The sequence below is a fragment of the Heterodontus francisci genome, chromosome 5 (genome assembly GCF_036365525.1).
Source record: "Heterodontus francisci isolate sHetFra1 chromosome 5, sHetFra1.hap1, whole genome shotgun sequence".
NCBI lineage: Eukaryota > Metazoa > Chordata > Chondrichthyes > Heterodontiformes > Heterodontidae > Heterodontus > Heterodontus francisci.
Genome location: NC_090375.1, coordinates 107527148 through 107541085, shown reverse-complemented (window position 1 = coordinate 107541085; position 13938 = coordinate 107527148).

Here is a 13938-nt window from a genome sequence, read left to right as displayed (position 1 = left end):
CATCTACAAGATGCACTGCAGCAATGCACTAAGGATCCTTAGACAGCACCTTCCAAACTCACAACCTCTACCACCTTAAAAGATCTTGAAAGGATGGGGATCCTGCCTCCAAAAGCTGCCGCCCTCATGATTCTGAATACCTCTATCAAATCACCTGTCAGCCTTCTCTCCAAGGAAAACAGTTCTAACTTCTCCAATCTATCTTCATAACTGAAATTCCTCATCCTTGGAACCATTCTCATGAATCTTTTCTGTACTCTCTCCAATGCCCTCATGTCTTTCCTGAAGTGTGGTGCCCAGAACTGGATGCAATACTCCAGCTGAGGCCAGACAAGTTCAACATAACTTCCTTGCTCAAAAACTCTATGCCTCTATTAATAAAGCCCAGGATACTGTATGGTTTATTAACTGCTCTCTCAACCTGTCCTGCCAACTTCAATGACTTATGCACACATACACCTAGGTCCCTCTGCACCTGCACCCCCTTTAGAATTGTACTCTTTATTTTATGTTGTCTCTCCATGTTCTTCCTACCAAAATGAATCACTTCACATTTCTGTGCATTGAACTTTATCTGCCACCTGTCTGCCCATTCCACCAACTTTTCTCTGTCCTTTTGAAGTTCTACACTATCCTCTTCACAGTTCACAATACTTCCAAGTTTCGTGACATCTGCAAGCTTTGAAATTGTGCCCTGTATACCAAGGTCTAGGTCATTAATATATATCAGGAAAAGCAAGGGTCCCAACACTGATCCTTGGGGAACTCCACTACAAACCTTCCTCCAGCCCACAAAACATCCATTAAAATTGTACATAAAGCTGGGAATAACAACATTATAGCAGAGGCCTTGTCTAGAATGTAAAACATGGTAATACCAAAAAGCCTGTACAGATATCATGACTGAAAGGCTGAGGAATGCATGGGATGGATGAGTACAAATCTGTGGTACACTAAGGCCGGAATTTTGCCCTTGTCAGACAGGAGCCATCCACTGACTGAAAAGTCAGTGGTGATCCCACTTCCGCAGAGCCTGGGGATCCAGACCAGATTTTACAGTCCCCAGGCCCCTTAATTGGTCTTAGGCAGGACTTTCATTGTGGCAGGAAGTCCTACCTAATGAAGCTGCTGGCCAATCAGCGGGCCAGCAGCTCTTAGTCCCAGCAGCACAAATGGGAGTGGTGGCTACTGTTGGGGCTGAAACCCAGCTTCAAGATCATGATGACAGTGAGGACGGAAAAGAGATAAGTTTTTGGGGCTTCACTGGGGGGATCAGTCTGACCCCGGCAAGGCAAGGCGGGTTGATTGGGGGGGTGCAGGGGGCGTGTTGGGTGTTGGGGGTTGTTGGGGCATTGGGGGTGGCCCTCCGTCAGGCACATGCCGTCAGAAGGTCTCCCACTTTTTACAGGCGGTTTTTCTCAGGCCTGGGCCGCCCGCCTACAAATGGTAAAATCCTAGTGGTGGTGGGCAGATGCCCTTAAGTGGATGTTAACTGGCCACTTAAGGGCGTTGATTGGCCTGAGGTGGGTGGACCGTTTCTCTCCGCCACCCCACATAAAATGGCGGCGGAGGCGGGAGCGGGTCGGGTAGGGCCCCCAGAGCCTCCCACTCCATTTTACGCCCCCCCCCAGCCCCCCGCCTTGCCATCAGCCCACTCTTTGGGGGGGACGTAAAATTCCAGCCTATATCTTCATTTCCTTTTTTCTGAAAAACAATAAACAACAAAATATGAAACTCCAAGGAATTACATTTTTCCCTATTTGTGGAGAGGTGGCATGCTCAGAAGGAGCTGTGATGAAATAAACAATGAACTGGAAGAATTATGACAATAAAATTCAACTGTTAAACTGAACCAGAAGAAAATGGGCACATCTATACCACAGACAAAATGGAGTAGAGGTTAGATGACCCCCTCCCATACTGGCAATCAACAGGCCTGTCTGCAAAGACAAAACTCATTAACTGTGGCTACATTAGTTCTGGGAAAACCTCATTGAAATTGAAATGAGCCCATTACATGTTGATGGCTCCTACCTACAGGAATGAATTAACAAAGATTCTGTAAGGCAGACTGACTCCTCAGTCCAAACCCAGATGAATGGGTGTGAAGTAGCACCATTGTAACAGAATGGTCTCCATCCAGACACCGAAGTAGCAAGATCGCTGGACTATTGTGTGATCACACCAGGGGAGAGGGCCCTCTGTCACCTGACAGAGATGCAAACATGATGGATTTTTATCTTAAAAAGGTAACCCTCTGGAGAGAGAGGGGCAATCAAGAAAAGACCACCAAAAGCCAGTTCCAGCTAAAGGCTGTGAGATCGGTCCAGCACAAGGAACAAGCCCTGCTGCTGGATACTATACTTCAACTTACTGCAGCTGAGAGCTGAAAGCGACCATCGCTTCCAGACTGAAGTTTGAACCAGCAGAAATCTACAATACCTCAGCTGGTTCACAAATATAAACATCAAGTCTTGCAGCTTTGAAAGACTTTCCTCCCGAGAAGATTCAACAGCTTTCTGTGAACCACGAACTCTTACATCTCTTTGGACTTTAATTGCATCTTACCCTTTTTTCTCTCTATCTATCTATTCTTGTATATGCATATGTGTGTGAATATGTGACTGGGTGAAGGTTGTGAACAATTCGGATTTTGCTGTATAAATAAAAATGTAACCTTTTTTTAAACCTACAAGAAAACCTGTCATTTGTCTGTTTCTTTGATCCTAAAACACTCAGGGACTAACACACAATTTCTAACAAAACACTATTGCGGTCAGTTGGGAAGTGAGAAGTGGAAGTTAGCCACACCACTTACCACCTGTCTGTAATACCAGCTTTAACCGCGCCATTCCCTGGCTGCACCATCACTAGGCGGCACACAATCATCACATCCCAGCACCACACAAAGCCAGCCTGCACTGCTTAAGCAAACCTGCTTCTTCTAAAGGAGTTTGTGGGGAGGGGGGAGGTGGGGGGGGGGGGGGCGCTGTGGGTGGGTGCATTGTAGCTGGAGCAGATGCTGGGAGTTGACCAGGAAATGAATTTGTCTGGGAAACAGTGAAGAATGGCACAATATGAGAACTAGAGGGCTCCATGATTGTTGAACATTGCACTGAAGGCCTTGTTACAGGAGGTAGAAAGGAAGAGAAATGTCCTGTATCAGCTGAAGGGAAGGAGGCCCTCCAGACACACGATTAAAAAGCAATGGGCCCAGATAGCCATGCAGGTCAATGCTAAGACTCAAGCCAAGAGGACCCAAATGTAGTGCCGAAAGAAGTTCAATGACCTCACACAATTGGTCAAGGCTAGTGAATATATCATCAAATGCCATTTCCTACCAGCTGCACCACTGGCCTCGCACGCTGCTCAATTCATCACAACCCCATCATTCACCTCACACCGTCACTTGATCGCACACTCACAGCGCAGATACTGACACTACGCATAATTTACAGCAAAGCACAGAAGTAGGATCCGCACACTTTGGGCAGAATTTAGTGGACCCGATGGGGCTCCCAGCATCGGTCCGAAAAGGCAGTGGGAACCCCACATCGGTCATTTGGAACGTCTCTGGCTCTGTTTAACGACACACAGGCAATTACCAACCCAGAACCGGGATCCCCGTTCCTTTAGAGATGGGCATCCTGCCTCCAATAGCTGCTGGCCAAGCAGAGGGTCAGTAGCTCAGTAGTATCGGCAGTGCCACCAGGAGCAGCAGCTCCTGCCGATACTGCAGGAGGCCTGATAACCAGGCCCTGCGTGGGAGACCCAGACCCCAGGTAAGTGAGGTTGGGCCACCGGGACCAGTCCAGCAGGCCCTGGGAATTGGGGGAGGAAGGGTATGAATTGAGTGCAGGGGGAGGGGGGTTTCAGGGAGGCAACTTGTTTTCTGTCAGGGGCCCACCGTGGGCCACAGATTGTCTATGGAGGAGGGCTCACCCCCCCCACCCCCCAAGCTCACAGGGAGGTTGCTTTGATTTACTATGTGAGCTCCCTACGTGGTGGAGGCCCCTGCTTCCCCAGCAGCTGGCTTTATTCCAATGGCGACAGGCAGAGGCCCTTAAGTGACTGCTAAGTCGGCCTCTGGGCGGGAAGGCCGTCATCAGCCTACCCCACCCCCAACTAAATTGCAATGCATCGGGAAGGCAAGGGGCCCTCCATACCCACCTCGTGCCACAATTCTATGGACGCCTGCCACCCCATATCCTAGCCCGTCTCCAGGGAGCCCATTAAATGCATCCCTTTGGGCTGAATTTAGTGAGACCGTCGTGGGTCCCAGTGGCAGACCCGAAGGGGGCGCCTTCCCCACTCGTCACGGGTGTGGCTGGCCCACCGCAGTAACGTGTCTGGCGGCCACAATGGAGGCGCAGAACCTGGCCCATTACTCAACAGGGGCCGGTCTCGAGGCGCCCAATATACTGTCAGATGACTGCAGATCAGGTGCTGGCGCCATACCTAAGGGCTTGCCAGTCGGTTTGCATTGCTGCATTGGACACATTTGCAGTGTTTTCTATTGAAACTGTTGCTGTAGTGACTCCTGGACCCCACAGCCCCGCAAAGGATGCTGCAGGATAGCAGAGGCAAGGCACAGGGTGGTCCCAATGTTTAGCAATGCCTCAGCCACAGCCCCCTTGGTTCTCAGCTCACCCCCATTAACTCCCCTGAGAGCTGACAGGAGGATGAGCCATATCTCAGTAAGGAACAAGGGGCAGACACTAGCAGAACTGTCATGTTGATCGCTCTGCGAAGTATGACTATCTCCCTCTTTCCACTTGCAAGACAAGAGGGCGTAGAGCAACAGGGAGACCTCGCAGACTGGCAGAGGATTTCCAGACATCCGGCGTCTCTTGACAGCTGAGGAGGAGACACATGAATTTGGGAACCCAGGGCGGCCACTTAATAACTGATGGTGAGACTGGAACTTCCGCACAAGAGACGAAGGATTGTCTTCAAACAGCCTACAGTTCACACTGGAGATCCACATTGCGTATGGTTGGCCTGACAAGATCTGCACAGTCTAACCCACAGATGTGTATGTTCTCTCATGCAGGTCAGTGACCGCAGGAGATTCCAGTAGAAGGGAGATATAATTCAACCTCTGAGAAGGAACCACAGTCAAAGGATGAACTGTCCCATGACTCTGCTGCACCTTCCACCAGCACAGATACTTTCTGCTCAGCTTTAGAATCAGGGTCACAAGCTGGTGAGAGCACCACACATGCACCCGAGAAGCTGGCTGAATCTGAGACAGCCGAGAACTCTGAACTCTGGCCTCTGGTGTCGACAGCACAAGGCATGCTGGAGTTGCAGGGAAAGGTAAGGCAACATCTGACAGAGATGCCAGAGGCCATGCGCAGCCATGAGCAGACGATGGAGGAGTCCATCCATGGCATGAGTGCTGCCATGTCTCAGGCATGTGAGCACATGGCTTCCTCCATCAAGAGATTGGTGACCCTCATGGGATCTCTGTCATTCATGGGCCCTTCTTGACATGGCTCTTGTCATGGAACTTCACGGGCAGGTACAGCTGCATCCTGGCCCTCCCTCTGTCAGAGGCACTGCATCATGCCACGGGGGTCCGAAAAGGCAGGGTGTATGAGACCCATGCCAGGTGATCAATGGGCCTACAGAGCTTTTAGAGATGTCCTTGTAGAGATGAATGCACCATGGTAGCTTTCCCTTTGCTACTCCTCTCAGCTTTCTCGCAAATGGCCTTCAGTTCTCACCCTTGCTGATAGCCAACCCTCTCACCCAGCAGCATGGCCACCTGACCCTCTCACCCGATAGTACGGGCACCCAACCCTCTCACCCAGCAGTATGAACAACTGGTACTGCCACCAGAGACCAAGCCCACCCATGCAGAGTGCACAGCACTGCAGGCCGACAATGTCCTCCACTCTTCCCCGATGCAGTGCTACCTGCTGCAGCAATGAGGGCTTGCCTTGGTGCTGCCAGCTTTCAACAGCTGGGGATCCGAAGGCATGTGCAGGCCGCCCGTCGTCCACCTAATCCCAAGCGCCCCATTGAATTGCAATCAATTGCATGATAATATATTATAGCTAACTGTTCTACATTTTGAATTACACTCCTGTCGCTTCAGGGCAGCAAAACTGCCTTGGTGCTTTTCCACCTCTGACTAAATCCAGAACCGACATCATGACGTTGGATTTCGGGAGGACTCATCTGACACAATTGTCCAGTCCCCCACACCTCCATTTCCGCTCGAAACGTGCTCAGTACATTCAGCCCTCAGCATGGAGCACCAATGTGACACAGAACTTTTCACAGAGCTTGGAGCCCATCCTTTCCAGCATGGAAGTGATGGTCGATTCCATTAGCACAACTGTGAACCCAACGTCTGATGGCTGATATCTCCATTTCCATTACAGCACAAGAAACAGTCACCCAAAGTCGGAGTGCTGCAATGGAAGCTCAGATTGCTGTCAAGCAAGGTCAGACTGCTGCCATCATGGCTGTGGATTACAGTGTTCAAAGGGGTCTCACAGCAGTCCAGAAATCTGCCCTTAATAGATTACTAGGATTACTGATGCACCACCCCTGGGAGTGGCAGTGGCTCCATGGAGCACAAATGTGCTCTGTTCTCTCTTATGAACACAGCATTTATCCTTCTATCACTGCCTGTCAGCCAGCCAACCAACCCAGCCTGCAGCCACCCATGCTGAGATGGTGCAATCCATTGCTGGGCTTTCTAGGGCCAGAGATGCTCGAGATCGCACTCCAATGCCATCAGCAGTCTCCCCCACTGGAAGTCAGCAGCATTCCACAAGCCATGCTGCAGCCACTGGGGTAGCGCTATGTTGGAGCACTAGGACAGGCAAAGGCACATGGAAGACAGGCACTAAGGGAATGCACAAGGGTGAATAGTTTACATGTGTATGCAATATATCATGGTTTTATTTATTAATTTAGTTTGAAATTTTTGTGGTGGTTTTTATTTTTGCTTTTTTTTTTAATTTTAGTTTTAGCGATACAGCACTGAAACAGGCCCTTCGACCCACCGAGTCTGTGCCGACCATCAACCACCCATTTATACTAATCCTACACTAATTCCATATTCCTACCACATCCCCACCTGTCCCTATATTTCCCTACCACCTACCTATACTAGGGGCAATTGCTAATGGCCAATTTACCTATCAACCTGCAAGTCTTTGGCATGTGGGAGGAAACCGGAGCACCCGGAGGAAACCCACGCAGACACAGGGAGAACTTGCAAACTCCACACAGGCAGTACCCGGAATTGAACCCGGGTCGCTGGAGCTGTGAGGCTGCGGTGCTAACCACTGCGCCACTGTGCCGCCCTATTGTGACCAAGCTAGAACATATGAACGTATGAAACAAGAGCAGGAGTAGAACATTCGGCCCATCGAGCCTGCTCTGCCATTATGCACAATTATGGCTGATCTTTAGCTTCAACTCCACTTTCCCGACGCCTCCCCATATCCGTTGATTCCCTGAGAGACCAAAAACCTGCCTATCCCAGCCTTAAATGTATTCAACGATAGAGCATCCACGACCTTCTGGGGTAGAGAATTCCAAAGATTCACAACACTTCGAGTGAAGAAATTTTTCCTCATCTCAGTCCTAAATGATCATCCCCCTATCCTGAGACTGTGTCCCCATGTTCTAGATTCCCCAGCCAGGAGGAACAACCTCTCCATGTTTACCCTGTCAAGCCCCTTCAGAATCTTGTATGTTTCAATAGGATCAGCTCTCATTCTTCTAAACTCCAGAGAATATAAACCCAATTTACTCAGCCTTTCATTATAGGACACCCTCTCATCCCAGGGACCAATCTAATGAACCTTCACTTTACCACCTCCAAGGCAAGTATATCCTTCCTTAAATATTGATACCAAAACTGTACACAGTGGGTTGGGTTTTATGAAGCCGGCAGAGGTCCCAATGCCAGGCCAAAAGGTGAGAGAAACCCTGTCTCATCCCTTTGGAGACACCCCAGGCTCTACTTAACAGTACTTAACTGCTTGGCACCAGGATCCCCGTCCCTTTAAGCTGCCGGCCACTCAGAGGGCTGGCTGCTCAGTAGTATCGTTAGCACCACTGGAAGCGGTGGCCATTGTCAGTATTACAAGAGGCCTGGGACCAGGACCAGCGCTGGAGCCCCAGACTAGAGGTAAGTGTGGCGGGATCGCGGGGGCCAGTCCGGCAGGCCCCAGTTAAGGTGGGGGAGGGAGGGGGTTGAGGGTTGTGGGGTGAGTTGTTAGTGGAGCAGTAGTCATTGCCGGAGGCCTCTCCTTGGGCCACAGATTGCCTAAACCGGAGGCCCCCCCAGCCCCCAGGGAGACCGCCTTGTTTTCTAGGTGACCTCCTCACGTGACAGACCCTCCCCCCCACCTCTCCACCACTGGTTTAATTCCAGCGGTGGCGGGAAGAGGCCCTTAATTTGCCATTAATTGGTCTCTTAAGGGCCTCAATTGGCCTCTGGGCATGAAGGCTGTCTGAACAAATGAAAAAAAAACAAAATATCTGCGCTCCTCCAATTCTGGCCTCTTGTACATCCCCAGTTTTCAGCACTGTACCATTGGCAGCACTGCCTTCACATGCCAAGGCCTCAAGCTTTGGAATTCTCTCCCTAAACATCTCTGTCTCTTTACTTCTCTCTCCTCCTTTAAAACACTTCTCAAAACACAGGTCTTTGACCAAACTTTTGATTATCTGTCCTAATACTTCTTAATGTGGCTTGGTGTCAAATTTTGCTTGATAATACTCCTATGAAGCTTCTTGGGACATTTTACTACCTTAAAGGTGCTACATAAATGCAAGTTGTTGTTGAATTAGAGTGTGAAGACAGCAGCAAAAAGCTTACTGCATCGAGGATAATTGGAGAGAAAGTCATTCCCAGACTCCTCACGTACACCTCCAAGACGCAGTATTGGCAAAGATTTGGAAGCAAACTGACTTTCCATCTTTCACCTACAGGAGAGTCATGGCCTGGTGATAGCAGACAAAAAAAAGAAAATTAGATGATAACATAATGGCAAAAAAAAAATCTAAAGAGGGTTCCTGTTGTAGTGTTTGATTGATCATTTTTGATTGCTTGGTCCTCCGGGTGGAGCTGCTGAGCAAAAGTGGAACTGTGGGAGATTTCTGGAAGCTTCCAGGAGACATTTTGAGTCTGTCTCAAGACATGTGCTCCAATCTGTAAGACCTTTTATTGGTAATGTTAATGTGCTTTAAATAAACCAGTTGGTTATTTAATAGTTTGATATCTGCATTCCTCAGAGTTAAATCGGATATCGAAATTAAACCCAGTAACCCAGCATAAACACAACACCTATCATAGTATTAATATCCAGGCCAAAAATATTTGAAATCCTTTAGTTTGGACAATCTGTGTGACAATTTAGGATCTTTTGTTTTGACAACATTGACAAAACATAAACACAATAAATTGATTTAGTGCTGAGTTGCTGAAAACCCTTTAAAAGAATTCAAAGGATGAATGTAGTTTTCTCCTAGGAAATTAAGCTAGACGTACAACAATGTATTTGAACAAATCAGGATGGGTTCAGACATTGTGGGAAAAAATGAAAAAACCTCCCGTTTTCTTCCCAGTTCTGGGATACTGCATTACTGGCTAGGGGATGGGAAAGTGTCTGTTCTCTAACTCTATGATAAGTACAGGTAGGTAGTCTGTATGTAGAATAGTAAAGCTAAGCTATAACTTGGCAACCTATATTTGCCTTGCAGTTAGCAGAACTACAGTATTGACTGGCTGTCAAGGAAATAAAGATTAATATTGTGAGGATTAGCTTTGACTTGTTTATTCTTTAACAGCTGTAATTGGCAACATTCCTGGAACTACCAGCCATTTCCAAGTATCAGGTTAACACCTGGTTGCTCGCCTGCTGTTACAAAACAATTGGGCACCACTTTTGGATAGTCAGTTCTAGAGGCAGCCTGGGAACTCTCCTTTTATCAGACCAATGACGGCAAAGAAGCTGTCAACTCTACTTGGCTCTTTTCTGTTTTTGCTGTCAGTTTTACAAAGTTTAAAAAACTGAAATGTCAGTTCATGGCTGATTGCTGTGCTGATAACAACCACAGGAAGTACGTAGGTGGTCTAAAGGTATAAGAATAACATGTTTTACACACAGTATGGTATTGCTGTTAGTCATCTCATATAAGAGAAAACCACAATTTGCAGCAGTTCGATGCAAATTCCAAAAAACTGCTACAAATGGTGATCAAAGGTAGCATAGTTTTCTGAAAATAGCCTTTTTGACATTCCAGCCAGTAGCATATAGATAAGCAAATAGAATATAGTTAAAATAATCACTTCAAAAGTTAGTACTAAAAACCTTGAACCTTAGCCTATGATGTGAAGGCATTAATAATTAATGTTTTCTTTCTGTTGGATGATCAGTTTGTATTACTATTTTGATATTAAAAAAAACATAGTCTAAACCAACTTACAGTAAATTATATAAAATCATTCATATCAGCAATTTCTGGAAATGTGTGGGTAAATGGGCCAGTTCTTATTATTGACCTGCTTACTGTAACTCGTTAGAAAATTCTTTAAAAAAATGATTGGATGATCAGAAACAAAAGCAAATTATAACATTCCAGCCACAATGAGAATTCTTTTCTTCATTGTGTGCTCATTAAAGAGAGGGAGGTTACAGCTGGGGAATAGAGCACTTTCCCATTTCAGCGGTCCAGTGTCAGCATCAAACACTCCCAGGTCAGATATGGCACAGTCTATTGCAAATCAAAATTCCCAACATAAGAGTCAGAATAATGCTGTATGATATTGGTGGTGAATACATTGTAATGAAGTCATTAACCAGAAGTCATTAAAATGGCAGTCAAAAGAATTAGTTACTAGTATCGCACAGTGCAATTTCAACCCAAATGTGCCTTAGTTTCAAATTCCAAATGAGTGAGACACTTCCATTTCCCAGACTCAACATCCTTAGCCTGGAAATTACCATTGGTGTATATTAACATATGAACATGTGAATTAGGAGCAGGAGTAGGTCACTCAGCCCCTCGAGTCTGCTTCGCCATTCAACAAGCTCATGGCTGAACTGATTACTCCACATTTCCACCTACCCCCGATATCCTTCCACCCCTTGCTTATCAAGAATCTATCTACCTCTGCCTTAAAAATATTCAAAGTCTCTGCTTCCACCGCCTTTTGAGAAAAAGAATTCCAAAGACTCACGACCCTCTGAGAGAAAAAATGTCTCCTCATCTCTGTCTTAAATGGGCGATGTCTTATTTGTAAATAGTGACCCCTAGTTCTAGATTCTCCCACAAGGGGAAACATCCTTTCCACATCCATCATGTCAAGACCCCTCAGGATCTTATATGTTTCAATCAAGTCGCCTCTTACTCTTCTAAATTCCAGCGGATACAAGCCTAGCCTGTCCAATCTTTCCTCATAAAACAGCCCGCCCATTCCAGGTATTAGTCTAGCAAACCTTCTCTGTACGGCCTCCAACGCATTTACATCCTTCCTTAAATAAGGAGACCAGGACTGTACACATTATTCCAGATGTGGTCTCACCGATGCCCTGTATAGCTGAAGCATAACCTCCCTACTTTTGTATTCAATTCCCCTCATGATAAACTATAACATTCTATTAGCTTTCCTAATTATGTGCTGCACCTGCATACTAACCTTTTGTCATTTATGCACTAGGACACTCAGATCCCTCTGCATCTCAGAGCTCTGCAATCTCTCACTATTTAGATAATATGCTTCTATTTTATTCTTCCTGCCAAAGTGAACAATTCACACTTTTCCACAATATAAATCATTTGCCAGGTCTTTACCCACTCACTTAACATATCTATTTCCCTTTGTAGCCACCTCACAAGTTACTTTCCTACCTATCTTTGTGCATTCAGCAGATTTAGCAACCATACCTTCAGTCCCTACATCTAAGTTATTTATATAAATTATAAAAAGTTGAGGCCCCAGCACAGATCCCTGTGGTACACCACTCGTTACATCTTGACAACCAGAAAATTACCCATTTATGTCTACTCTCTGTTTCCTGTTGCTAGCCAATCTTCTATCCATGCCAATATGTTACCCACTACACCATGAGCTTTTATTTTCCGCAATACCCTTTGATGTGGCACCTTATCAAATGCCTTTTGGAAATCTAAGTACAGTACATCCCCCGGTTCCCCTTTATCCACAGCATATGTAACTCCCTCAAAGAACTCCAATAAATTGGTTAAACATGATTTTCCTTGCACAAAACCATGTTGACTCTGCACGATTACCTTGAATTTTTCTAAATGCCCTGCTATAACATCTTTAATAACAGCTTCTAACATTTTCCCTAAGACAGATGTTAAACTAACAGGCCTGTAGTATCCTGCTTTCTGTCTCCCTCCCTTTTTGAATAAAGGAGTTACATTTGCTATTTTCCAATCTAACGGAACCTGCCTCGAATCCAGGAAATTTTGGAAAATTAAAACTAACGCATCAACTATCTCACTAGCCACTTCTTTTAACACCCTAGGATGAAGTCCATCTGGACCTGGGGACTTGTCAGCCCGCAGCTCCAACAATTTGTTCAGTACGACTTCCCTGGTGATTGTAATTTTCTTGAGTTCCTCCCCCCACTTCCATTTCCTGACTTGCAGCTGATACTGGGATGTTACTTGTATCCTCAATAGTGAAGACTGATGCAAAACATCTGTTCAATTCATCTGCCATCTCCTTATTATCCATTATTAATTCACCAAACTCACTTTCTATAGGACCAATGCTCACTTGGTTAACTCTTCTTTTTTAAATATCTATAGGAACTCTTACTATCTGTCTTTATATTTCTAGCTAGCTTTCTCTTGTATTCTAATTTTACCTTCTTTATCAATCTTTTAGTCATTCTTTGCTGTTTTTTATATTCTGTCTAATCTTCTGACCAGCCTCCCATCTTTGCGCAATTATAGGCTTTTTCTTTAAGTTTGATAGTATCTTTACCTGTTTTAGTTAATCACGGATGGCGGGTCCCACCCTTGGAATTTTTACTTTTTGTTGATCTATTCTGTGTATTCTGAAATATCCCCTCAAATGTCTGCCATTGCATCTCTATTGACCTATTCCTTAACCTGATTTGCCAATTCACTTTAGCTAGTTCTGTTTTCATGCCCTCATAATTGCCCTTATTTAAGTTTAAAATGCTAGTTTTGGACCCAGTCTTTGCTCCCTCAAACTGAATATAAAATTCAATCATATTATGATCGCTGCTTACTTAGGGGTGTCTTAACTATGAGGTCATTAATTAATCCTATCTTGTTGCACAATACCAGGTCTAGTATAGCCTGCTCTCTGGTTGGCTCCAGAACATATTGTTCCAAGAAATTAAATCGAAAACATTCTATGTACTCCTCATCCAAGCTACCTCTGCCCATCTGATTTTTCTAGTCTATATGTAGGTTAAAATCCCCCATAATTATTACTGTACCTTTCTGACAAGCTGCAATTATTTCTTCCTTTATACCCTGTCCGACAGTGTGGTTAATGTTAGGTGGCCTGTACACTACTCCACAAGTGACTTCTTGCCTTTATAATTTCTCATCTCACCCAAACTGCTTTTACATTCTGGTCTCCTGAACTTAGGTCATCCTTCTCTATTGCGCTAATACCATCATTAATTAACAGAGTTACCCCTCCATCTTTTCCTAGATTTCTGTCCTTCCTAAATGTCATATACCCTTCAATATTCAGGTCCCAATCTATGCCATCCTGCAGCCATGTCTCTGTAATGGTTATCAGATCATATTTATTTTTATTTGTGCTCTCAGTTCATTTGTTTTGTTTTGAATGCTACGTGTATTCAGATACAGAGCCTTTAGTTTTGTCCTGTTATTATTTTTGTAACCTCTAGCCTTATCTGTTGATTTACTCTTAGATTTGCATGCTCT